We start from the raw sequence: 27594 nt of genomic DNA on the forward strand, positions 1-27594 counted from the left end.
AATCGTGCGTGCACCTTTCCGCTTGTCCGCGGTATATCGTGTTTTTTAATAAACCGCCCCCCGGGTAATTATCGATACGGCGGCTCGCCTCGTATTCTTCTCTCGCATTCTCTTTCTTGTTTCTTCTTCTATATCCTCCCGTGTGTATATATATTTCTTCTTTTTTTTTTCCGCCCCTCCATCCCTTTTGAGTTTATTTCCTTTTCACCAGCGCTACTACTCGCGCTACTCATCCTCTTACGCGCGACCGTTGTTCCCTCTGTTCCTTGGACGGAAATGAATATTAACGAGCCACTTTCGCAGCGATCGCGTAATGGTAAGATCTGATCTTCGGGAAGGGGCGCATTTGTTAAGCTAATTTAATTTAAGGGAAATATTTCGTTGTGTAACTTTACGGATAAATCGCGTGGATGAATTATGGCGCACGGAACAATTAGGAAATCACGTTCCTAACGCGTTGTGCGTTGAGAACGAAATTAAATAATAACCGGGTAAGGAAATTATCGTTTTATTATCATGATTAAAAATATAGTTGGCGGATAAACAATCGTTAAAATGCGTCCGTGTCAAATTAAAATCTACGATCTCTCAAGAACGCGTTAAGGTAAAAACACGGTGAGAGAGGATAGGGTATCATTTTAAAGATACACCATATATATATATATATATATATACTTACACACCACATGTTTCTTTATCGTCACCATGTAACACATACCGTTTCTACTTTTATAGTTCCAGACTGTTCCTTCGTTGCTCCCCGAACGGCCCTTGCACGACAAAAAGTATAGGGAGTAGTTACGACGACCGGTGAACAGCATCTTACTAACGTCAACGTTGCCTCCGTTCCGTGAATCGGCCGTTCCCGGCTAACGTAGTCCTTGGGCTTCTAATATTTACACGCTCGCAGCGCGAGCCACCACGATATTCCCAACGTTGACGATAAAGCCAACGGCGTAAAGAACTGAATTGAATTTTGCGTGCAAACAGGATCAGTCGCCTTAGAGTGTAAATAATGGCGGGGCAGCGTTGTGACGCGAGCTTTCCCCGAGATACTGCCCCTTTTCATGGAACCAGTAATTCGACGTTATCTGCGGATGTCCCTTTATGAGCGACGTCGCGCGTTGCGGTTTAACTTCCATTCATGTAATTCGATCGTTTCGAGAAGCCTGAGTGCATATAATATAGCCTGTGCACCGACGCGAATAAAAATAAAAAAAAAAAAAGAAAAAGGAAGAGAGAAGAAGAAAAAAAGAAAGAAAGAAAGAAAGAAAGAAGTACAAGAAGCGTTTGGAGAGAAGGCTTTGACGACATGGAGTAAAAAAGGGCGTAAAAACTTACGAGCACGATAGTTGTTTTTCACCTATACGACTGAGGTAAAAAAAAAAAAAAAGAAGGACACGGTGTAAGAGGTTGGAATAAAAGACGCGTGAAAGAAACAAGACACGCAAGTACTGCAAATCGAGAGAAAGAAACGTAGTGTAAAAAAAAAAAAATGTTGCGGTGCTGTTCGCTGCCGGTTAGCCCCCGGGCTTGAAAGTCTATTGTCCTCGGTTCATTACACATTTTCAGGAGTGTCCTGGCGAAGGACAGTGGGTGGAGGGACCAGTCGCTGACCAGATGCATGACAACGAAACTGAAATATCAGATTTCACTAACGTTGCGTCTTTTTACCATAGTGCGTTTTTCGCGAGCAAGGGCCACCAAAGGCAGTGGAAAAAAGAACAGCGGGGCGAAAAAAAAGGGAAAAACATTTTACAAAACGTTGTTCTCCGTCCCAGGAAAGCAGGCAGAGGGGGAGGGAGTCGGATTTTCAGCTCCGATAATAGTCACTTTTGGGGTAACCGAGCGAATCCATTGAATCACCGATCGCCAAGTAAGTGGAACGGTTATTTCGTATTTTGAATGGCCCGTGATTAGAATAGTTAGCGAGCGGGGAATAACCGACCGGTACCGGAACCGATTCGATATCGAGCGCGTCCACGATGTATATACATACGTACATCGAAAAACCGGGATCGATCGGTTACGAGTCTAAATACAAATTCTTTCTGCCACCACGATTTCACGGTTGGAATTAACCACGGACGATACGTTTAACAAACATCGCGGATCGGTAAGCATCGTATAGAAGAAGGCAACACGGTGTTGGGCGAAGATGAGAGAAGGGGATGGGTGGCGTCCAGTGAGCCCCTAATTTCCATCGTACCCGATTCATTACCGACTACGCGGGGGAGGAGAGTGACGAGGTGGAGAAAGAGAAGCGAGCAGGAGGAGGAGGAGGAGGAGGAGGAGAAGGAGGAGGAGGTGGTGGGATGAGAGACGGTAGGAGCGAGAAGAGAATGAGAGGGGGGTAGGACGGTGGCGGCGCATTATTACGAGGCCGAATTACCTAATTTCGCTGGTCGTTACGTTGTTTCGACGAGCCGGAGCCCCCCGGGTCTGGAGAGGGGCGTAGAGCCCTCACGGTGGCGGGTCCTTCTGGCACCGAGGTTCGCGTTAAACCACCCCATTTGAGCGTTTTCCACCCCGACGACCTTACCATCGGGGTGGCCCGACTATAAGTCCCCCTTGCATCTCCTGCTTGCAGTCCGCGCGGATCCATCGGCCAATCCCGACACACCTTGCCCCGACTTATCCAATAGCCGCTGCTTGTTCTTAAGCAAAGAACCCCTCTTTCTACACACCGCTAGCCAGCTTTTAAAAACAGCCAATGAGACGACGACTCGGACCAATCAGCGCCGCGCACGAAGGCCCGCGCGTTTCGTACCTTCTGTACGTCGCAATTGACGTCCGTTCGTTGAATCCACGCGGAGTAGTCGGAGCACTGTGAAAAGGTGGTGGTAGGCCGCTCTGCGGCGGTCGAGTAGGGGGCAAAACTATTGGCCACCCACGCCTGCCTTGCTCGCTCGCTCGCTCACTCTCTCTCGCACTCTCTTATCCTGTCTCTGGTACCTCGAGGGAGAGAAAAACAGGGTTTAAGGGAGATAGAGATGGATAGAGGGGAAGAGGAAGAAGGAAAGGGAGCGGGAGCGAGCGCAGAGAGGGGCCCCACTCGTCAGGCTCTCTTCGCTGAGCTTTTTTCGCTCGACAGGGGCGGATGGACAAACGGAGAGTCCTTCCAGACTTCTGTCCTCCCTAGGGGTGCGCTATTACGGCATAACAAAGTCCGGTCGTGTCGCGTATATCGGATCGTACGTCAATATACCGCCGAACCAGCAGCCTTTCGCGTCCCCCCTTCCTTCCTTCCTTCCCTCCTATCCTGCGCACAATCGGCCTCTTCTGCGCTGAAATCGAGTGCGTCTGTGATACGTTAGAAGTCGTGCGCTAGCATAACGGGGGAAGCAAGGTGCCTCGCCATTGTTCTCCAGCCACTTTTTAACAAGGGGAGTTGGTGTACATATATACATATATATATACATATATACACACACATATATACACATATATATATATATATGTACGTCGTTCTTTCGTACGAACCGATTAGAGGAACGCTGTCAAAACTTATCGAGGACAGCGGATGAGTGGATAACTGGTGGGGGAGACTGGTGTCGGAGTAGTAGGAGCGACCCTCGGCGAATTTGGGTCGTGTCACGAGGGTGATGCGGACAACGTAAGACACGCTCACACGACTATCGACCCTGATTTCGCGAATTTCAAATTTCTCCTTGACGATGCTCGGGCCGATTACATCTCCTCTAATCGTTTTCTACGGTGACCCGTGTCGACGTTGGAACGATCCGGTAATTACGGGAAACACCATGCGCCACGTATAACCTAACTTCATGCGCCGCACGGTTTATGAAGTCATTAATCACCGTTGACGACGCGCATTAACCCGTAATTATTCCACCTTTTTTTTCTTCTCGTCCTTCTCTTCCTTTCCTCTCCCCCTTTTTCGGCGAGAAACTCATTATTCGGCGCGTTCTTAAAATTCATCGTCGTGATCACAGTCATCGTATCGTGCCATGTTAAAAGACAGTGTGACAAGGATAATACCGGTCAATGATGGGGGATATCGCGACGATAACGATCGTCTTTGGAACAACCGGATTTTTCGCGCAAAGTTTCAAGGACCGCGTTTCAATCTCGCGGCAAGAAACTACTTAACGAGAGAGAGAGAGAGAGGCTCTCCTCGAAGCCTCGGTTATCGCAAATATCATTCCCGATCGATTTCTCGACAAGTAATATAACGAAAATACATCGTACGCGCGACCGGCCGGTGGACGATATTTTCGCGTTAACCGACCACGGATAATCGTCGTTTTTTTCTCGCGCCACTGTGTAAGTGGAATTGGAAACGAACAGTCGTGTTGGAACAAAAAGAGAAAGAAAAAGAGAGAGGAAGGAGGAAAGAAGAAAAAAAAGTCGTTTTCATCGTTACGAGTTTGAGTTAAATGTCGCTTCGCGAAATGCTGCTGACAAACTGCGACGCGCGTTCCACATCGCGAGAGACGAAATGCGTACATATAACGCAAGACTCTCCCCCTAAGCATTTCATTTCGCATGCTAGTTTCGAGGCTTAATGTCGCTTAACGACTTTCCACCGATGCGACATGTCACACTAAAACGCGCTCTTCGTTAATTTACCGGTAAACGGGTTTCGCGATACACCGCCGCGCAGATTCGATTAGTAAACAAGGTCGCCAGTCAAACGCGCACGCATGCCAAGTATTAACTGTTAACCAGAAGCATTAAACTATCGGTGTCTCCTTCGAGAGGAGGGAGGGGAGGAATATATATTATTTACGAGCGTTTCATTTTTTTTTTTTTATAATTTGGGGGGACAAAAATTTGAAAGAAAATCTATGCAAATACTTCGTGATAAATTATCCCCGGTTGGAGGACAAAATTTAAAAATTTTTTTCAGACTGGCAAGTCCGAGTGCAAGTCGGACCTTGTTATTTAGCGTATTTGTTATCTGACTTGTGCTCTAAATTTAGAATTTTATTATCAGAAAATATTATTTCGAAATCGATCGGTCGAGTGACGTTGATATTTTTTGGTATTCAAACCTTCTGTCGTGAATAATATTTATTATAAACGATGACCCGAATTACTAAAAAAAATTATTATTGATACTAAATAATATATACGTTGCCGTTATATATCGAGAACGTTATTGTTTGTCGGAAGATTTTTCTCGAATGATAATCTCGAATCGAGTTTAAATCATTTAAAACGAACGAGTCAAATTATATTTCATTTGTATTAAAAAATGACGGGAATCGTAGGAAAAGTATTTGAAATATCGATACAAAAGTTTCACGAGACGAAGCATAAATTACATAGTTAATCAAAGAAATTGTTATTTTATAATAATAAAGGGGGAAAAAAAAAGAATAATCAAAGCTTTTCACGAAAATAGAATAAATTTTTCCAATTTCCAACAAAATATTTTATAAACAAACAAGTTTTTCAAAAATATCTCTACTCATTGAACAGATTCAAAAATTAATCTCCTTAAAACAGAATATTCTATACTTCCCATTCACGAGTTCACAAGAGGAATTTTCCACAAAGAGACCCAAACGAGACTCTGGCAAATTAATCGTCGGAATGGTGATACTACTTGTTGTCGCGTTTAAACTTGATTCACTGAAACCACGGTGAGCGAAGAATAAAAAAAAAAAAAAAAAGAAGAAACAAAGAAACGGAAAAAAAAAAAAAACGGGATTCCAGGAGGAGGAGACACGTGATGCTCACCGAAAGGAGAATGAGCGAAGGGTAGTTGTAGAAGACGAGAGAACGGACAGTCTGATTGCTCTTCCCTTTCTACCTATGCACGAACGCGCACGAACGCGCGCGTGTGTGTACGCTCACCCTTTGCTCTGGATGCACACGTCGCGAGCTGTTTCGACGATATTAAAGGGATCTCGCCGAACATTTCCTGCGCGGAGGAACCGCGAACAACTTACTCCTCGCCGTCTCTCCATCCCTTTCCCCCTAACTCTTCTCTCTCCCTTTCTCTCTTTCCATCTTTTCACCCTCTTACTCCCTCCATCTCCTCTCCCCCCGTTTCCGCGTTTCGCCGTAGAAACCAATGCGGCGAATACGTATATACGTATATATATATATATATATACACACACACGCAGGGCCATCCGTGGTAGAGCGAGAGCGAGAGGAGGAATCAGAGATGGGGAAGATGGAAGATGGAAGACGAAGACGGCAACTGGAGGCCACTGAAACCAGCTGCATTCCCGGCCATTAGAACTCCGCACGGTAGTGAAAATTTACTGTCGTAACCCAGTCCTAATGCACTGTGCACCGCCGCCGCGCGCTGCTCCACACCGCACGGTTATGGACGTTCCCCGTTGCGGAGTTGTTCCAAGCGGGCCCTCGCGCGTCTGTGCCGCTCCGCTGCGACACGGACACGGTCGTATACGTATACACACACACACAAGCACGCACGACAGACAAAGTAGAGAGAGAGAGAGAGGACGTCCGTGTGTGCCAGCCGCCTGTAGGTATCTACCACTCTCGAGTAGTTCTACCAAGAGCCGGTGGTGTCATGCAGCAATGTTATCTGCCACCCCGCCTGATGAGAAGGAGGAGAGGTTGAGAGACAGAGAGCGAGACCGCGGTGGAACGGAGACGAGGTCGTGGAAGGAGAGGCGGCGAGTGTCTGTGCCTCGCGGTAATGGCTTATAGCCAGGGCCGTAGCGATCGTACGAAACCCCGTACCTTCTCGAGACATCTTTTCCTTGCAAAGGGCATATATATATATATATATATATATATATCCAGTCGATCGTCGTCAACCGACGTATTAGGTATTCCTATCGAGCGTTTATATCGAGGATTCTTCCTTTCTTTCTTTTTCTCTCTCGAATCTAAAGGACGAGCGTCAGTTGGCCGCTCAACCCGATTGATCCCTTAGAACGAATTTCGAGAGATATATATTTCATCCAATATATTCCAAGTTGGTTACGGATACCGGAAAAAAAGAGAAAGAGTAGGATGGGTGAAGCGCGAGGGGAGATTAGAATTTATGCTTCTTTCTCCTGCCTGTGCGAAAATTCTGACGTAGCTCCCTCCCCCTGCCTCGAATTCTTTTACAAATTTCTATTTTCTCCGGAATTCGCTCGGGCTACGTTCACATCCCTCTCCCCTCCCCGCGACAAATTACATCTTTCCACAGATTACGTCGGAGGTGCCGTTTAACGGTCACACTCAACGGGGGAAGATTTACGAGCGGTCGGAGCGAGCGGAACGGAGAGCGCGCCGTTCGAGAAGACGATCATGAAACTAAAATTAGTCGGGTGGTACCGAAGGAAAGTGTTTGCGTTTCCATCGGGAGCCGCGGGGGCGAGGGGGGAGGACGCGCCAAGGTCCTCCTCCCGAGGAGCCGCCGTCTGTTGCTCGGCTTTCCGACCTCCGCCGTGGTGAGACTTGGGTCCTGGCTGGAAACGTCTGTCGAGAGTCGGTCGTAAATAAGGCGAGCGAAGGGGGGCCGCCACCGCCGTTTCCCTCCTGGGCTTCCTTCTTTTCAGAGGACAGAGGAGTGGCCCTAAATCATCGCCACGCCGGGGGGTGTGCTCGTCCCCTTCGATCAGCCAAGAAAAAATTAGCCCAACTTCCAGACCCCGCTCCGATTTCCACCGAAACTTCCTCTCCCTTCTCTCTTCTCTCTCTCTCTCTCTCTTTCCTTTCCATTCCTCGACCCGCTTCTCCTCGCCACTATGCAATATCAATTTCACGCGTTAACCCCAGGTTCCCCATCAGGCAGGAGGCTTGTAACACGAGGTCGAGAGCCTGGAATTTTTTTTTTCCTTCTCTTTTTCTTTTTTTTTTGTTACTCGTGGTTGCAGCACGGCCCTGAATGAAACGAACGCGAGATCACGAGAGATCGCGAGAGAGCCGGGCGAAAGTCGCTCTCGTGATACGATAAATCCCCTCGGTGTTCCGTGCGAATTGTAGAGACACGACCGCGACACGGACGTCGACCGATCGTTTGTCGCGGTTAAGATATATATATATATATATATATGTATATATACATACGACTTTTCGTGCGGGACAGGATATCGTATGTGTGTGCGCGTGCATGTGTATATCTAGCGGGACCAACTAGCGGAATAGGAGCGCTCGAAACGACACGAGCCGTGCTTTACGCTCCGTTCCGCGTATCATCGTTACATCACATTAGGAATGGATGTAATAAAGTGCAAACAGAAGTCTCACCGGAAACCGTGTCGCGCTTTACATAATACGCTTGGGCGCCATTTATTTCACGCGATGCGTAACGGATTATTAATTCGTTCGAGTCGTAACGATTCGCCGGTCAAATATGAGGATATTTCTAAATTCAACATTGTTCCGAATCGCGGCAACACAATGTTACGACTCCTCGACGCCTGATAAACGGAGTGTGTTAAAGGATTACGCGTACGTTTCATCGTCATCCAAATCGTTTCTCCAAAAAATTTAAACAACTATTTTAATTCCAAAAAGTAATAAAACTGATATTCTCTTTTTATTATTCCAAATATCATTAACCGATGGTTATCGGGCGAACGCGACCATAAACATTTATCTAATATCCTTAATTCCAAAACAAATTCCATAAAACAAGAATCGCTCAAACAACCAAGATCCGCCAAGATCCCCTTTTAATGCCTCTTTAATCTCTCTCTTTAAGAGATTGCCCGTCCGTCGAATTCCCTTTTCTAATCGTTCGCCTCGAGCTCTGTCATAAATTCCCAGATTCCACTGTCTCGGGGGTCGGGGGCCGAAACGGCGCTTGATACGCCCCTGCGGAAGCGTGTGCAAGGGGAGGGAGAAAGCCTAGATTCATAGTAACCGAAGCCACGAAGGTGGCGTTTATTAGCGACCGACGGAAAGTTAGCTGACCGTCGAGATCGTCTCGATTGCGACGCGACCAGCAACAACACGGGTACCGTTGCTGCTATATACGTATCGCTCGTCGAGCTCTCCGAGCTGCAACCATGTACAACCGCCGCCGTTACTGCTAGCAACAGTCGCTAAACTCGAAACGGCCAAATGGCTCGTTCCTTCGCCCTCTTCCCTCCTCGTTCCTATCCCCCCGTGCTCCACTCGATGTTACGTCCTTCCCTCTCTCGTTATATCTCGGTGTACAGGGTGTCCTTAGCTCAGAATATAAGTATCTTTTTTTTTGTGCAGAGGAAGGCAAAATTTGTTCCACATTCGGAAAAAGAACGAATCGCGAAAATAATCCGAAATCGAATCGGTTTCGTTCTTTCGTATCTTCCGTTTCTATCGTTCGATATTTTCTCCTGGAGAGATTAAAATGTATAAATACGCCCTGTATACACGCACGAGCACGAGCACCGGCGTTTTCCTTCTCTCGTATTGGTTTCTCTCTCTGTTGTGCACGTCTGGTATCCACTTATTCGGCGTGATACACGCGTACATAACGCCAGGTATACGTAGGTTTGCGGGATCGGGATGGGACCCGGGATTAGCGTTAAGTCAGCGTTAAGTACGGCCACTGGGCCGAGATTATCGTATCTGGCCGCTATTAGCGCCGATATTGAAATCGTCTCTCGGGAAGCTGGCTCGGCAACACGCTCTGTGTCGCTCGGATTGGTTTGGATCCCGATGGTGTACAAAGGGGAGGAGGAGGAGGAGGAGGAAGAGGAGGAGGAGGGTTTCTGCTAATCGAAGAAGCCTAGGGAAAATGGCCGGATTATGAACAGATTGTTGGGGATCGGTGATATGTTTAAACGGTACCGTTAAATAATTGTAATCTTCCTTCGAAAGGGACGGGGTTGGGACGCGTTGTTGGTGCGTGGATTTCGGGTGAAATTTGGGAGGGTTTGTTGTTGGGGCGATCGAACGATTGAATGGGCGGTTTGCTTTTGAAGGTGATCTAATTTCGAGAGCGATCGAATGGAAGTGAAAGCGCTCGTTGGGAGGTGTGACGGGGTGTTGCTTGAATTTTTTGAATGCGTTAATTTTCTCTCTCTCTCTCTTTTTGTTTTCTCGAGTCGTTCGTAAAAAGGTAAAAAGAAAAGAATTATTTCGCTTATTTCGTTTATGGAGATTTTAAAGAATGTGAAAATATTTTGACACGCGTATCGAACGTGCCTGTGATAAATTATGCGACCGTTCGTCGAATCAAATTGGTTGAAATATAAAAATATATTCGAAGAGGAGAGAAAATGTGACGTGTTGCGTCGTCAACGATGTAATTGCTTAAATTCTCATTGGTTAATTAAATTTTCACTGACTAAAGAATAAGTGGGTAATAAATTATGTTTAATTATAAATACGTAATGCATTTGATACGCTATTGTAAAAGTATTTTAAGATTAATTTTAAGCAACGTATTTCAAAGTTCACGTCTCTATTTCAGTCTTGTCTAACAACTTGTCAGTTCATTATTCATATATATATATATAATATATATGAAAAAAAAAATATATATATAAGTTATATATATATATATATATATAAGCTTAAACATTCGATTCTCACGAAGTGAAACTAAAAAATGCAAACTCCTTCAATGAAAATTTCAATATATCGAGAAGAATGCCTCTCACAATTAGCTTCAACAGTCGATTCGTTTCGCCTATTCCGTTTTTAGGACATGGAAATATTAGCGAGTATGATGTAAGCGTATGTAAAAATATTTCTTAAAAATTGAACGAGGCAATATACGATAATAACCATGAAACTCGTAGGAACGAGAATTATTTGAATAGAAAAGTCATACGGAGAAATGCGTATCGAATACGATTACTCGGTACGAAACTTTTACTTATCTAAGTACCACTTACCGACCAAGAAACCTGTTCAGAAAATAATATATATTGATCGATTAACATTAAATTTTATACGTATAAAGGTTAGTGTCTTCCAATTGAAAATTTTATAAACAGTTGTCAAATAATTATTGAAAGAATATTTAATGGTTCGATGATTGTTAAAAGTACACGCGAATTATTATTTATAAAATTATATATTTCTTTTAAAAATAATAATTTTCCACGCGTTATTATTTTTCTTTTTCTCCTTCTTTTTTCTTTTTTAAATCTAACTATACATAGATGCGATAATAACGATTATGCGTTCTGCACTAAGCAAAAAATAAGGGAGGAGAAAAGGAATACAATTTTTTCGTTTTCAAGAAAATCGAGTTTGAAATTTCGTCGGGAAACTCGTGCACTCAACCAATTCTCGATCAAACGCGTTTCAAAGTGGCTGCAAAAGTCTTTCGTTTCAAATTCGAATTTTTTTTTTTTCTTTTTCGAAAACGAAGTCTCGAATGAAAAAAATTTTATTCTACATTTTTTACTTATTTTTGTTTGTAGAATAATCTTCTATCCGTGTTTATTCAATTGGAAGCTAGCCAAGTGCTAGATGGATATTCAAACTCGATTTTTTTAAAAGCTCAAGGGGGCGGCTCAAAAAAAAAAAATCCTCTCCTTTTTCCCCCCCTTATTTCTCCAAGCAATACCAATTGTATAACATCCCTTCCGTTCGATCAATCGAACAGAAAAAAATCTCACCATTCCATCTCTTCTAAAACTTTTCTTCTAAGAAAAAAAGAAAAAAAAAGAACCAACAATGAGATCGATACAAGAAAATCGCAAAAAAATATTAGAAGAGACGTAACAAGAGGTATAGTAATAAAAAAAAAGGGGGGAGGAAAAGAGGCGTTGTAAAATGAATCTTAACGAAACGAAGCGAAAGGGGGAGACGGAGAAGGGGGATGGTTAACCGGCATAGAAAGGCCAAGATCGGGTTCACGTCCGATTTATGAATCCGACAGTCATCGCACGAGATCGTCCCGTGAAACGCGGCTCTTTGAAACGACGGCGGGATCGGCTAATATAATGACGTCGTTCCGCGTGTCAAGTGCGGAGGAATGGCGCTCGCTCTCTCCTACACCCATACTCGTGCGCCAGGAATCTAGTAGTAGTAGTAGTAGTAGTAGTAGTAGTAGTAGTAGTAGTAGTAGATCGGCCTGTACGCTCGGACCTCTCACCGTGTAATGATCCTCGTACGATCGTGGGTATTAACACGATGAACTCGGTGTAGTTAATCACCGAAACGCGTCGGATCTTATCCGAGTCGTTCGAGGCTTGGCTGGCTGGCTCGATCGCCGTGGAAAAGAGTGTTTTACACAGCGATAAAAGGAGCAAAGGGAGGAGTAATAATAAGGAGCGGGGGGAGGAGGGAGGAATTCAAGGTGGCTCGAAAATTGACGCGCGCTCGATTAATTCCGCGACGCTTACGAGTTTAATCGCCCGGCCATCAGACTTCTCGTTTCGAGGACGCTGTTTTATAGGAGGGGGGGGGGAAGAGGGGCGGAGGGGAGAGGGGAGGGAAGGCAGGTTTCTGGAAGGAAGGCAAAGATCGAAATTGCTCGTCGCGTTGTCGTTCATCGACCTGCTGCGCTCCTCGTCGTCGTCGTTCGCTGACTGATTTCTTGATGTTTAAAAAAGTATTAAAGAAAAAGAGGAAAAAGAGGGACAGAGGGGAAGAAATGGTTTAAACGAAGCAGCAGCGGCGGCAGCCGGTTTCAATGCACGCGCTTCGATATAACTCGATTCTCGCCTCGTTCCGGATCTTCGGATCCCGGCTCGTTCCTCAAAACGCTCAATTATCTCTCTCGGCGGGGAACGGGGATGGCGCGAGACGAGGCGATTAACGATCGGTTGGCGTTTCAGCAATTAACACGAGCCCGATAGTCGTGGTGTTCGCTCCACCACGGACGAAGATGCACGATGTATAATACGGAATTGACATCTTATGGCGTTTTGCGGTTTGAATTATTCCAACGCTTTACTCGTGCAACCAATCGAACAATCGAAAATCGTATTCGATCCAAAGTTCATAGTATTATTATATTATATACACATACGAATATCTACAAATTCATATATATATATATATATATATATATATAATCGAATCACATTTTTTTAGATTTTTCGATATTAATTAGATATGCGCACAGTAATAATTATTCGTCGATCAAACACACGGAGGGAAACGTTTACACACCTATACACCGTGAAAGCAGCCGTGACAGGAGAAAGGAGAAAGATCGAAGAAACGAGCTTAATTAAACGCTAGATTTTTCTATCTCCTCTCCGCTCGTCGGGCCGAGCGTTCTAATCGCCCGATGCTCCCCTCTAATCAGCGGATCGTGTCCCTTCCCTTCCTTTCGCCCTCCCCCTCCCCTTCTCCCCTCCTCCACCGAGATGTTTCCCATCCACAAACAAACAAACGCCGCTCCGCCTTCGTTTCGTTCACGGGGAATTCCCCGTGTATACAGGCGCGGCGGCGCGTCTACCCTTCCCTCCACGATCCTCTCCCACGGGGAGAGGTGCCGTGGAACGAAACAATCTGTGAACAAGCTACTACACGTAGCTTCTCGATGTATCTTGACGATTAGATTCTAGGCGAATCCAGGTAGTAGTAGTAGCGGCGTTTGAGTTTGTACCGGATAAAGGAGACGCGGCGAACTCGCAACTGGACCCGTGGAAACCAAGAGGAAAGAGCCTTAATTAAGAGGCGAGTCTCTATTCTTTTTCTCCTTTTGCTTCTTTCTCTCCTCTCTGTGTTTTTCTTTTATATATAATGTATATACATGTATATACAGAGCTTTTTCGCTCGATTCTTGCCCCGATTTCCTCCGTTTACCGTGTTTACTCTCGCCAGCTGTTTCCTTACAATCTTGTGTCTCTCGATCCTTCCTCCCCCTCCCCTTTTTGCGCCAGATAGTTTCAGTTGATTCGGTGTCTCGCGTTTGCAGATGTTGCGAGCTGTTTGCGGCAGATTTGATGGACTCGAGGATCGATCGGTAGAGAGAGAAAGAAGAAGGGAGGGAGAGAGAGAGAGAGAGAGAGGGAGGGGGGAAGTTTGCTCGGTCGTTTTGATTGTTCGGCGAGTTGTTTCATTTAGATGATGAGACGTGCGGTTTATCTTTCTGACGGGGAGTTTCGACGTATGATGCGATTAGTTTCTAATATAATTTTGAATAATACGAAGGAGGAAATTTGAATAAAAATTTTATAATATCCTCCCGTGTTCGAATTGTTAGAAGATAGAAAGAAATTATTTTCACTCGAGCTTTTGTAAATGCGTTAAAATTAAGAAAAAAACGTTCTCCTCGACTGCAAAAGGATTACAACTTTTCATCGAATACGAATTCCAATATCGACTTTAATCAACTCGAAAGCCATAATAGTCCCTTTCACCCCCTTTTTTTTTTTTTTTCCAACTCGGCTAAGGGTATAATGGACACACTGCGCATGAAGAGTAATTGCTCGTGAGAATAAATTTTCACCGCCATCCCTGTAAACGTATAACACTCCCCTCTCTCGGGAATTTATAGATTTTTACACCACTTTGAGAAGTGTCTTCCCGGATTTTCGTGGTTTTCGTTTCCACCGCAATTTCGCCGCGTTCTCTCGAACGAACGTAGAAAAACGTAACAGAAAAATCTGGGAACAACGGCGGAACAAGAATTCCCTCGTATTTCGGATTCCAGGGAGGAGATATCTAAAAAGCTAATATAAGTCGCGGTGGATAAACGCTATCTCCTCGTCACGGTGGACGGTCGAAGGGAACTGGGAGGGGATAAGGGAAAGAAAAAAAAAAAAAAGAAAAGAAAAAAAAGAACGAGAGAAATCTTTTTTTCGTGTCTAAGAGGACACCAAAGCGACAGAAAAGAAAAGAAGAAAGACGAAAAGTCGAGTTGGCCGGGGAGAGACCAGGTAGGAGGGGGACAAGGAGTAGAGACAGGAAGGTAAAAAGAAAACGAGAATAGCGAAGGTGAAGGGGAGAAGAGGGAAAGGGGTCGGTCGCCGCCGCCGCCGCCGCCATCGTCGTCGTCGTCGTCGTCGTCGTCGTCGAGACCACTTCGACCGCTCCTTTTGTCCCCGAAGGCGCGAGATATCTCTCTTTATCCGGATTAAGAGGCGAAAGGGGTCAAGACTCGGGGATTAATAATTTGTCCGGGGCCGAGAGGGGCGGGTCGCGCGATCGCTTGGACGTATCTGAGAGGAGGACGGCTCGTGTCATTCTGTCACGTCCCTCCCTCCTCCCCCATCCCGTTCGATCCACGTACCCTTTTCTCGAGGCGAGCCAATCGGTTGCTTACCCGTCCCGGCATTTTGTCAACGCCGACGACGAGCAACGCCGAAAATCGCGACCGAGAATCGGTTGCAAGAAAAGAGAAAAAAGAAGAAAGAGAGAGAGAGAGAGAACGTGTGGTAAAAGCGGTAGAAGTTGGGAAGAGGGGAGGAGAGGAGAGTAGCGGTAGATAGCAGGGGCCGTAAGGGGCAGAAATACGACGAGGCGGAGCAGCAGATAAACGACGTATCGAGCACGCCTGTTGAGAGAGCGTTTTCGTTCGATAAACAGAATAATTTGATGTCGTCGTGGTCGTGGTCGGCACGATTGATAAAACCGGACCGCGTCGATGGAAACGCGGGCCGGAGAGAGGAGCCTCCGGACCAGTGTTCGCCTCGAGATAATACGCGCTTGTTGCCGCGATACCCGCTCGCTGATAATTTATAAGCACGAGCGCACGCGCACACGCCATCCGCGGGGGAGAGAGAGTTTAGATCGTATTGTGCGGAACTTTGCCGTGGAATTGCCGTGCAGGGAAAGGCGTGGAAAAATTTTAAACAAGTTAAAATAAATATTGAAAATTATAAAGAGAAAAAGATCCTTTCCCGCCAGGCACTTCGAGTCCATTTTCAATTCTGTTTTGAAATTTCTTTCTTATACGATTACGTAAAAGTAAGGATGAGTATAAATAAATTCTACTTTTTTTTTTTTTTTTTTCAAATAAAATTTTAAATCGTTGAAATAGAATCGTGATCCATCGTGGCGAATGCGGGAGTGTAAATAATTATATTTAACAAGTAACGTGAAGAATGAGAACGGAAGAGCAAATTTATTGGCTACCATTAGAGGATGAGTCATTGCTTCGCCAGTTCTTGATAAACGCTTTGGTCAATGATATTCATAGTATCTTGGTTGAACGGTATATTCGAGTTTTGTAATTTTGAATCGAGTCCAAATACTCGAGAATAACTCTTGTCAAATTATCTGGTGTGCGATTAATGTGATTATAGTGCGTTATTTCTAATGTTTTTTAATATTAAAATTTTGTGTAAAAAGAGGTTGAAATATTAGAATCGTACGTTGATAATTGCAAATTTCCTTCGATAAATGTTACTTAGTTACTTCAATGCTTTAAATTCATACGAAAATATCTTATAAATTTGTTCCTTTTCTATTGGTACGAAGAGAGGAGCTGGATTTGGCCGATTGCGAGCTACTGAATTATATATGTGCAATATCTACGATTTAAAATGACATATCAAACAATGAAGTGAAATTTTGTAACACAGGGCGTAAATAAATTTCAGACTATTAATAATTCAAAACCATGATTGTATTATAATTTATTTCCAGACGAGTTTAATATAAATAATATAATAACGTCCGATAAAATTTCTCTAAAATTATATATTAAAGAAACATAATGTAGATATCGTTGAATTTAAATATTTCACCATACAATTTGATTAACCCATTAATATCGATCTTTTTTTTTTTCTTTTTTCTTTTTTTCCAAAAAATTTTTTAAAACACACAGTAGTATAAATGTTTTTATTTTTCAATGGATTTAATCCAGATATGGATTTATATTAAAATACCAAAATATATGTTTTTCCTCCGTTTTAAACAAAAATAATTCTCACGTAAAAATTATAATCAATATTTCTTTTTACGCTCGACCGAAAATCGAAACTGAAAACGAAATGGATCAAGTGCAAAAAAAAAAAAAAAAAGCAGCTTGATCCTGCGAAATTATTGTATCGATGGAACGATATCGTGACGAGGAACACGCGTTTTGCAAGAAGTGTAGTAGATGTACTTTTAACGTGGTGGCTCCGATCCAAGAGCGCCAAGCATATTTGCAATTTGTCACATTCAAGGGTTCCGATGAGAATGAGAATAACAGAGTGTGTGCGGAACAAGATTCGTGAAGATTCGTGAGTTTAAATAAATTCGACGATTTCACATACGTTGCTCAAGATCGTTTTCTCTTTCGCTGTTTCAGTTTCTCGTAGTCATCGATGACGTGTTTAGAGGAGTCATAAGGAAGAGCTAGACAACTTGTAACAATACCAGCCTCCAAAATAATGTGCTCGAAGACGCAAACACGTCAATTAAGTTGATTTCACAGTTACGAAACGAGACACGGGAAAAAGGTTTGCATTTAAATTGCTATTACAAACAATTTTTTTTTCCAGACAGGCTGTAATGAATGAATGGGTTATTAAATTTGTTACTTTTCGTTCTTTACTAGAGGTTGTAAAATAAAATAAAAAAAAAAAAAAAAATAATAAAAAAATTGTACGGTTTTTATTTAAAAAAATAAAATAGCAATAATAAAGATAATTGGAGATTGGAATAAATAAATTCGTTTTATTTTATTTCATAGGTATCGATTTACAAAAATTGCGCAGTTTTCATTAAAAAAATAAAATAAACAATAAAAATAATTAGAAATTAAAACAAATAAACTTTTCTTTTATTTCATATCGGTTTACAAGAAAAAAAAAAACGTGTACGATTTTTATTTAAAAATTGAAGTAGCGACGATAAAAATAATTATTCGAAATTAAGAATAAATTTTGAAATAAGCAGTATTATGATTTTTCGTAAAAATTTTATTTCGTTCTAAAAATAATAGAAATGTAAAATATTAAGTTATAATAAAAAAAAAAAATATAATAAAAATATGTTACGCATCGGATGTATAGTAGATTAAAAACAAATCTATACCACAAATATATATAAATCTTCTCTATTATATTTTTAACCCTTTTTCTTTCAAATCCTGTGCTCTTCTAATCTTTTAAATCCGAATTTAGGACGAAGAACAAACATTTTAACGATAAGCTTTTGCCGCCGCTGCTACTACTACCACTAGGTCGTCCTCCGCTTCGGAAACTTTTAAGAAGCCGAAGAAGAATATTCGCAAATGGAGTACTCAAGTTCCAGTTTGCGGTCAGTACGCTCATATTATGCAGCCGTGATCTTTGTAGATTACAAACGAAAGTCTTTTCTCTTAGTGGCGTTCCGGGCGATGTTAAACTTTTGTGGGCCAGCAGCCGTCCATTACGGTGATAACATTGCAGCCATCAAGCTTACCACTGCTTACTCCCCATCTTTCGAAGAAGAAGAAACTGCTTTTAATCTTCAAAGAGGATTCTTTTAACCCTTTGTAACATAAGTAGATTTCTCGTTCCTTGTGAAACGAAATTTATCATAATTTCTTAGTGTTTCTTAAAGTCAAATAAATACGAATCTTTACTAATATTATATCGTTCCACGAGGAATGAAGCAATGCATACAATAATTTGGCTTAATAAGATATGATAATTCGACATGAATGAAGAAGACGAATGAAGAATTAATTTGTAAAAAATAAATAACAGGTAAGTGAAATTTCAGAAAAAATTTACCTCTCTCCTTTTCAATTTTCAAGAAACTATTCGTCGCTCACGACGTACCTTAAACCTGATTTCTAAATCCTTATTATCCATACTCGAATAACTCGTATTAATAATCAATAAGTAACCTAAAATTTTAAATACAAATAAATAACTCGAATAACTCAGGTAGTGCAGAAACTTTCAACCGAAAACGTTAAACGGAAGACAAAGAAGAAAGTCTGGCTAATCAGCAATACCACGATCCCTGTCCGTAAAGCGAAGGGAGACTTTCGCCCTGGTAGTCACCTGTAATCTGCCCGTAAACGGTTTAAAGTACGCTAATTCTCCTCGCTACCTCGGGAAAACATCTCTCCAGACCAAGCCTCTTAGGAGCTAGCGCTCGTTAGGCTTGCCTTGTAAGCGGCCAACCGATTCGTATACCTGCGTGCCGTGTTTCACCACCTCGTCGATTCGCCGCGAGAACACAACGTGAGAATCGAAAGTCGCAGAGACGGACCGCAACCGTTTGAAACCGGATGCACAGGCCGCGTATACGCGCAAGCACGGTGGTGGTGGGGAGGAGGGGGGATAAAGGGGGCGGTTCGAACACGCGTCTAATACCGATTATACCGCGTTTAACACGAGCGTCTTTCGACAACGCGACGAATGGAAACGCGGCGGTTTCAAGCGCATGGTCGTCGTTAAGCGAACGTGTTTCTCGGACGAATCGGCCGCTCGCGTGTATTTAATCGGATCGTCGGTGAACGCCCGATCCGGACCGGACGCTCCGTATCAATCGGCCTCGCGTGAATACTACTGCTACTATTACCACTACCACCATTGCAGGTCCAAACTGCAGGTAATGATATCGTAGGGCGGGGATGGAGGACGAAGGATTTCGCGTTTGTGTATCTACAGGTATGTACTGTACCGGAGGGGTGATATTAGGAGGGAGGGAAGGGGCTCGTTATGGTCGGTTTTGGGGCAGGATATGGTTTGAGAGTAGTGTATTTAAGAGCCGTCGTACGTGTTTAATATACGGGAAGCGTGGATGTTACGTTATCATCAAGATCTGCATCGACGTGTAGTTGTAATCTTGATAATTTGCAGCGAGATCTTCTCCTCATTTTGAATGGTAAATAAATCTTATGCGTGTGCTTTATGCGTTATCTTGTTTTTTTTTTTTTTTTTTTTTTTTTTGAAAATAATTTTAATTTTGTGGAAGGGAAAATTCGTTCGGGAAATGATTCGAAGATAAGGAAACGAATATAAGATAATGGAAATACCTTGTAATTAATCGGATTTATCGGAGTATGCAAGAAGAAATGCATGTTTATCGAACGTTTATTTGCAGAATGCATTATCATTAGCAAAACTGCAAGAACAATGTAATAAAATAAACAAAAATGTGATAAAGAATTGTTAATTTTTGTCGGTATGACGAGAGAATTGCTCGTTAAATAATGACTAATAAGTTAAAGAATTTAATCTTAATGTTCAAACAGGTACGTGATTTGACGTTATATCGTATGTTTCCCAAAGATATTCACAATATAACAAAACAATCATTTGTTGGAACAACATGGAGTAGCCAAATACCATGTTCCGAAATACACGTTAACGAAAAAAAAAGAGACATGTGTTTCAATTAACGGTAACCTCAATAAACTGTGAATAAATTTTTTTTCACCAGTTTTACATTTTTAGAACGCAACTGTGCTAATGGATACTACATTCGTCATTCGAGAATATGGTTGTTAACACAAAGAGTAATCGTATAAGATCGATAAAATTACAATTCACCATTGTTGGATCAATTATAAACATGCATTACTATAGAATATGAATGTCGATTATTATAAATGCTTGTTTTACAAGAAATCTATCGATCGAAAAAACAATTCCGTTTAATCTTAGATTAAAAAAAAAAAAAAAAAAAAAATGGAAAAAATGAATAAATTAAAAATCGAAAAATCTAAATTAGAAATAAAATATTAACGAAGTGTTTCGAAAAATAAAAGGCAACTCCGGATGGAGTGGTCAACGAATAATTTTACACTCGCTACAAACAGCCGCGCTATGCCAGAGAATCGAAACTAATCTGTGCACGGTTTTATCATCGTGGCGTGGAACGCTCTCTAAAAACCTAGTCGAAAAACCACACGTTATATGGTAATACCGGTGAATACTCGGGGAATTTTGTACCCAGCTCTCTTACTATCCCTCCTCTCCCTCCCTTCCTCTTTCTCCGTACTTTCTCACCTGCCTACACGGCAGAGTACACGGCGGTACCCTTAGCAGGGACCATTGTGTATACGCATCGTGTATTCACAGCTCCGCGAGACAAAAGAGACTACCTCCTTGCGTGGTTCGGGAACGACTGGCCCGGGTGAGAGATGAGACTACGTATATAGTAGTCAAGCGTGGATTCGTAACTCGCGATTTGATTGGTCGGTGGAGCACGCCGATTGGTCCGTTCTTGCGCCCTTTCGACACCAACTCCACGCGGACTGAATCGTCTGTCCTCGTCCTACTTATCACGAACAGATTGCCGTTTCCGTTCCGCTTATACCGCAACCTTATTCCTTCCTTGTTTCTCTATCGTTGAGATATTCGAACGTCATCGTCGCACTCGTGACAGATACGATAGCAACCACGGCCGGCTGTTCTCGAGTCTCTCATTCTCCTTCTCGCAGTCTTTCCTTGCCTCTCGGCTCTTCAATCCTTCTTTCTCTTTCATCCTTCTCACCCTTTTCTCTTCCATCCCGTCTCCCTTCATCGCTCGCGCTCGCTGATTTCTCTCTCCGTCCCACGAAAACAGTCTCTCAGCAGCAAAGCAGCGAGATCCCCCGGACGAGATATGAATTCACGTTCCTCCTTTTATATTCCACGCTCGCCTGCCCTCCATTTTGCTTGCTCGAGTCCCTTGTCTGCCTCGCCGATCTGCGACTACCGTATGTGTCGGCTGCACGGCTATCTCACAGGCTTCTCTTCCATCTTTCTCGTTCCCCCCTCCCTCCCCCTCTTTCTCACTCTTCTTCGATCTTCTCTCGCTATATACGCGAATGATCGTGTTGTTCCGACGTCGTCGTACTCGTCTCCGTCGTCGTCGTCTCCGTTGTCTTCGCCGCCGCTGCTATCGTCGTCGGCGTCGTCGTCATCGTCGTCAAGCTCTCTTCGGTCGCCGACGTGCTGCTTTGTGCAATACACGCGTATATATCTGCTACGAATATATATACGGTTTGGACCGGCGCAATGTGTGTGCATTGTACATGATATTCGAAGCTACGCGTAGGACGTGGTCAATGGAGAAGATGCGGAGTGGGACCGAACTGTTTGCTCCATATATGACGTAAGCAAGAAAGAGATAGTAAAATATGAAGAAAAAGAAATAGAAAATAAAAAACGTCAGCAGAAGGAAGAGGGAAAAGGAAGAGAAACGAAGCGTTAAATATTAAAAACAATCCATCAATTAGCGTTAATGCCTGTGCATTAAGCGAGCTGCTCTCTTCTCATTCTCTACGGAGACACGTGTTCGCGTGTAAACGTGTGATACTACTGTCTTCGCCGCGTGTCTACACAGATAGATATGTATATGTACATATACACACACGCGACGACTACTGGTAGGTATTCATTTCGGTTCGTTAGGCGCGGCCCGCTGTCGTATAGGCGTTACGCAGTGTACATACGTCGTGTGCAAGGTATACATATGTAAAGTGTACACACGTGCGGTTACACTACGCCTCGCTCTCCGTCTGTGCGTGTACACGTATTCAATCGTGTGTATGTGTACACTCGTTATAGATATATGTATGTATGTGTGTATATATATATAATATATATATCATGAGTATATATACGCACACGTGCGAATTCACACAGAGATCTGGCCATCGGTTGCCGATGATTCGCATCGTAGAAGCATTTCCTCTCGTTGGCTAGCCACCTCGTAAACGACCGGCCGATCATTCGAACGGAAATAGTGAATCGAACCTGTAAGTCTGAATCAAGTTCCCACTTGTTTTCCTTTCTTAGATGAATCCTCATTTCTTTTTGGACTGTATATTTAAGTGAATCGAAAAGAAATGGAAATCTCGCATTGCAGCTAGTTGGCACATGGTTACCATGCATCTATATTTATTGTTGTATGTATTCTTAACATATTTACATGCCCGAAAATTATTGCGTATTTATTTTTTATTTTCTGTTTTTCTTTGTTATTTAAATTGGAAACATTTTCATGATCCTTTCTAGTAAATATCTTTCAATCAAAATTTGGGTTAATAATTGATATTTTAGTTTTGAATATTTATTGTAAATATATAGTCTATAATTTGAAACTTGTAAATTGTAATCAATGTTATTTATTAGTATATAAATTATGTGAAGATTGATACATTGTATAAGAGGATTCATTTCATCTAGAAAAACAAGTTGAATTTAAATTACCTATTTATCCAACTTCACCTAATATCACTATAAATGCGGAAGATCTTGGGATTTGGTCTATCATCATGCTCGTTCAAAAAGGGATTAATTTCTGATTATAAGGCAAAGTTAGTCAAATTTTATTTCGAATAATGAATAAAGTTTTAAAATTCATTCGTACGTAAATGAATCATGAATTTTATTCAGGAAATTATTCATGAATAAATCTGTAACGTTCGTTATCGAAAGAAATTCACGATAAATATGAGCATTAGAAATAAAACCATTTTGTATTTATGGATAGAAATCTGAAGAAATGCCATAAGGTAAGGAAAATACTTTTCTTGAAATAATACATAACTCACAATAAGTCAACGATGATTTGTAGTGATTGACATTTATTGATTTATTTTTTAAAAAAAAATTATTTAAAATCTTTAATAATTAGAATACAATTTATTCAATAATAATATATTTTTTTTTTATAATATATATTTCTGTACAAAGAATCACGTTATGTGATTGTGGTTTATATCATCCTTTCCTTCCTTTTCCTATAACGGAAATCTCGAACGTAAGTATAAAGTTGTTCGACTGGTACACAAACTTAACTTGTTAACTGTTAAAAGCAAATTAACTCGTTATTCGACTTGCTATTATTTTAAATTTAATAATTTATTTTCTAGAGATTCTTTATTTTTAATGCATCGTTATATTTTCATTAGATATATGTATATTATGCAGTATATTATATTTATATTTGTTTCTATACTTATCTTTGCAAAAATTGAAGAAATTACTTAACTAAAAATAATTTTTATGTTTATATTCATACTTTTTTATATTTTTCTTTTTTGCAAAGAATAAGAGGTCGATTTAACTAAAATTAATCTGTCTTTGTTAATTTTTCATTCCGTGTTAAAAAGAGTTTCTGTCTAAAAGACGACCTAGTTAACAAGTTAAGAAAAGGAGCGCTGACAAAGGATAATCAAGAGCGAATTCAGCGCTTTCAGAAGAAACCGAGCTTAAAAAGCAGTAGAGTACTAGCCACAATTACGTCGATTCCTTTTCTTTTATATATAAAAAAAAAAAGAGAAAAGAAAAAAGGTACAACTTTTAAACATTGAAAATTTGAAATCGTCTGACCGACTTCGTCTTTAAATCTTGACGAAATAAATCAAGAATCTTCATATTGTTTTATTATGAAATTAATACTTCATTCAAATATGATTTTTTTAGAATATGTATTGAATTCATACAAAGGGATCTTTTATTGTTTAATTTTAAACAAAAATTTTTTTTAAATCTTATTTGATAAAATACTTTCAAATCGAAACTTTTGATCAATTTCATCTAAACAATTTACATCAGATATTCTTAAAAAATTGAGGTTAGTAAAACGGTCAAACGATAAAATAATTCTTAATGTTTAAGATATTGCATGAACAAAATTTTTCAAACAATTTAAATTATTAATTAATAAGTATTAAATTATTAAAACCATCAAACTCTTCAATTAAAATATAAATCGATAAAAACGATTTATAATACGTACCCGCATGCACGTTCGAAACTCAATTCCAGTGGCGAGTAATCTCGAAAAATGGGTCTTAAAACACGAATAGCTCGTTACGTGGAACCCTTCTGCTTCTTGATATTTTCTCACATTACAAGTGACCGATACACTTTCATTTATCGCGGAGCCTGTTATACGTTATGTTGCCTCTTATAGGTTAGGTTGTCGTAACCGCACAAGCCTCGTGGAAGGACCTCGTTAAGATCACCAATGGTATTTAGACTCACCGAGTAAATGGTCCACTGGAATCGCATTAATATCGAATCACGACGACCGGTATAATTAACTCGTCTCTTATTTATCCGATCGGTCCGTATCACCGTTCGCGTAAAACTGCCTGTCAAACATGGCCGCCAATGAACCTGTCTTGTGTCGTACTGTCCAGATAATCCGGTAAGACGGTTAGTCGGTATGTTGGTCACTTTTAATCGGTATCATCTTGTATCGCGAACTCATATTTTTTTATTTTGCCATTTTTATGAGAAGGAACATGTGATTGCGATACATGAGATATCGAGGTTAAATATATTAATTGGAAAATTTTTTAAACCAATTGTATCATCATTTTTTTCTAAGACAATCCTATCTAAAATAATTTTTGAATTATTTTAATCGATTTTACGACTATAAAATTTATAAAGTAGAAATAAGAATTTTAAAAAAACGTGTTATAACCAAAACGTGTTTAACTTCTAACCCGTACGACAACGAATCGTCTTATAAATTCAAATTTCTTCAAATTCTATTCCTATAATCCGCCATATGTATTCTTCTTTACCATCATCGTACAGAAAAAGGAAATAATCAATATAGACATCTTCAGTGTAAAAAGCAAACGAATTAATAAAAGACCCTGGAACGAGCAAAACGAGAGTGGGGGAAAAAAAGGAGAAGAGGAGAAGTAGGAGCAAGCGAAGTAGCTTACAGTGAATCGAATAAAAAAGTAAAGAAAAGAAGGAAGGTGTGGGAAAGAACGAGATGGAGTATAGGATACTTTGTGCCTCGAGCGTGGCCAGTGCAACGACATGCATCGGCCGCAGCAAGGGCGACATTATCGCCGGTTGCACACACCGCGCGGCTGCGGATGGTGCGGTATAGTGGTTAGGGGCGGTTAGGGCAGTGCACCACAAGGGTGGTCAAACCGCAAACGAGACCACCGTCCTGGCTATCTGCTATCTGGATAACCACCGCCGCCGCCGATGCCCTCCGCCTCCGCGTTCGCCTCGTGCACACCTCCGAAATGAGAGAGGGATAGAGAGAGGGCAAGCGAAAGAGACAAAGACAGTCCCCCCGTTGCACCATTGAACCCTCATCGTCGAACCGACGATACTCGTCGACGTTATACTCGCTTATCTCGCTAATTTCGTGCCGATCGATCATCGAAACGCTCGTAAGAACGCGTTAACGAGCTGTCGCGCCTGTGCTTTAGTCTCCTTTTCCTTTTTCCTCTGCCCCCGCTTCTTTCATCCTCTTTTTTATTTTCTCTTTTTCTTTCCCTCTGTTTTTTACCGCTACGCGTGTGCACTGAGTGGTTTTTTTTTTGTTTCTTCTCCTTTTTCTTTTGGATGTATTTTGTTGTTGGAACAGGGTAGAGAAAAGAGGTGGCTTTGGTCGCACGAGACAAGAAAATATTCTCTCGTATCCGTGTGAACGGGATGTTCGAGAAGTTGATACGTGGAGCGTTAACGATCTTCTTGGGTGGCGCGGTAATTACTTCGTGCCAAAGCTTTCGAGAATTGAAAAGCTTTTTAAAGATGTGACGAAAGTGAGAACGGATTCGTTTTGTATTGCAATATTATTTTATATTTGTTGACAATATAATACGTACGGAGATGATCATTATACACACGTTCGAAAATACGAAAATACGAAAATGAATTGTTTTTTTTTAGAAAAATATAGGTGTTAATAGTGAATGGTTTAATAATACATGAAGATAATTTTATTATTCAACGAATATTTATTTTTCGTAGAATCTCTTCTGCATTTAATTCAATTAGAATGAAGTATTATCATTGAAACTGTGCACGAATAAACGATAGAAAAATAATTTATAAAAATAATAAAACACTTTTAAATTATATTTATATTAATCTCGTTGAAAAAACTGTGATAATTCTTATCCCAAACAGAAAAAAAATAACCTTCGTTCACTTTAATTAAAACAACATCGAACATAACCTCCAATCTCAAACTAACACTCGATCTATCGAATGTCACAAAATAATAATCCGTGACAACGAAGCGTGTCGTCGAACAAGAAACATCGTTACACAATTCTCACTTCGATCGATTACGTAAATCACGATTCTGTTTAACAAGAAGAGCTTGATATGCACGAGCTTGATCGACCAGAGTTAATCATCGATCCTTATCGATCGTCCGCATCCTTAAAACGACACTATCCGACGAGTTTCAGATACCTACATTACATATACACACCACGATTTCATAGCCTACAAGTCATCCTTCGTATTCACTTTAAGGCTGCTTTTGATTTCACGCGAGAGAACGCCTTTGGGAAACCGCGGTGTACGCGACGGTGTCGCAATTTTTCAACTGGAACGAAAAAAGCAGCGTGGTGGCAGCAGCAGCGGCAGTGGTTGGCGAGTTTTTTGCGGCTGGGCGGCGATCGTAGACACGAGAAGAGAAGGAATAAATTGAATAGTCCCGGGTGGGGAGGTGGTTTCTTTGTGTAAGGCGCGAGGATAAAAATCTCCGGTCGCCGTGTGCAATTACCTTGGCATGTAATTGCACCGATTCACTCAGCTGCACCGCGGCAAACCTGCACGATAAATTCCTCCTTCTTCGCCTTTCTTTCTATTCTTTCTCTTTCTCTCTCTCTTCCTCCGTTCTTATTTCTTTTTTCCCTGTCTCGTTTCGTTTACGGCCCGGCTACCGAGAAATTTAAGCGCACCACGGCTCATCGGCTAAAGGGGCGCCTGTATATTTATGCGGCGCACAGAGGGAGAGTGTAGCGACGTTTTATGTCGGTACACATGTTTAGTTGCGTTTACGATTCTTCGAGCCAGCTGCCGTTTTACGTGAATCTCCAGATCGTTTCCTCGTCTTTTCGAGCGCGTGTTTGCGAGCTGTAAGTAAAACTGCTTTCCTTTGCCG

General features: G+C 41.6%; 1 long non-coding RNA gene across 3 annotated transcripts in view; it reads left to right on the plus strand.

The window, feature by feature from the left end:
• The window catches only part of LOC122719317, a 93814-nt gene extending 73154 nt beyond the window's left edge, over positions 1–20660 (plus strand). Inside the window, exons 3-5 of one of the 3 annotated variants that reach the window (XR_006347559.1) lie at positions 17087–17237; positions 17904–18470; positions 18654–20660. This is a non-coding gene — a long non-coding RNA (uncharacterized LOC122719317). Of the gene's footprint in view, positions 1–17086; positions 17238–17903 lie in introns of all 3 variants that reach the window. The other 2 variants (XR_006347560.1, XR_006347558.1) reach the window with 2 other exon arrangements.
• Positions 20661–27594: the final 6934 nt, after the last annotated feature.

The sequence above is a fragment of the Apis laboriosa genome, unplaced genomic scaffold (assembly GCF_014066325.1).
Source record: "Apis laboriosa isolate Shangri-la unplaced genomic scaffold, ASM1406632v1 scaffold74_cov149, whole genome shotgun sequence".
NCBI classification, from domain to species: Eukaryota; Metazoa; Arthropoda; class Insecta; order Hymenoptera; family Apidae; genus Apis; species Apis laboriosa.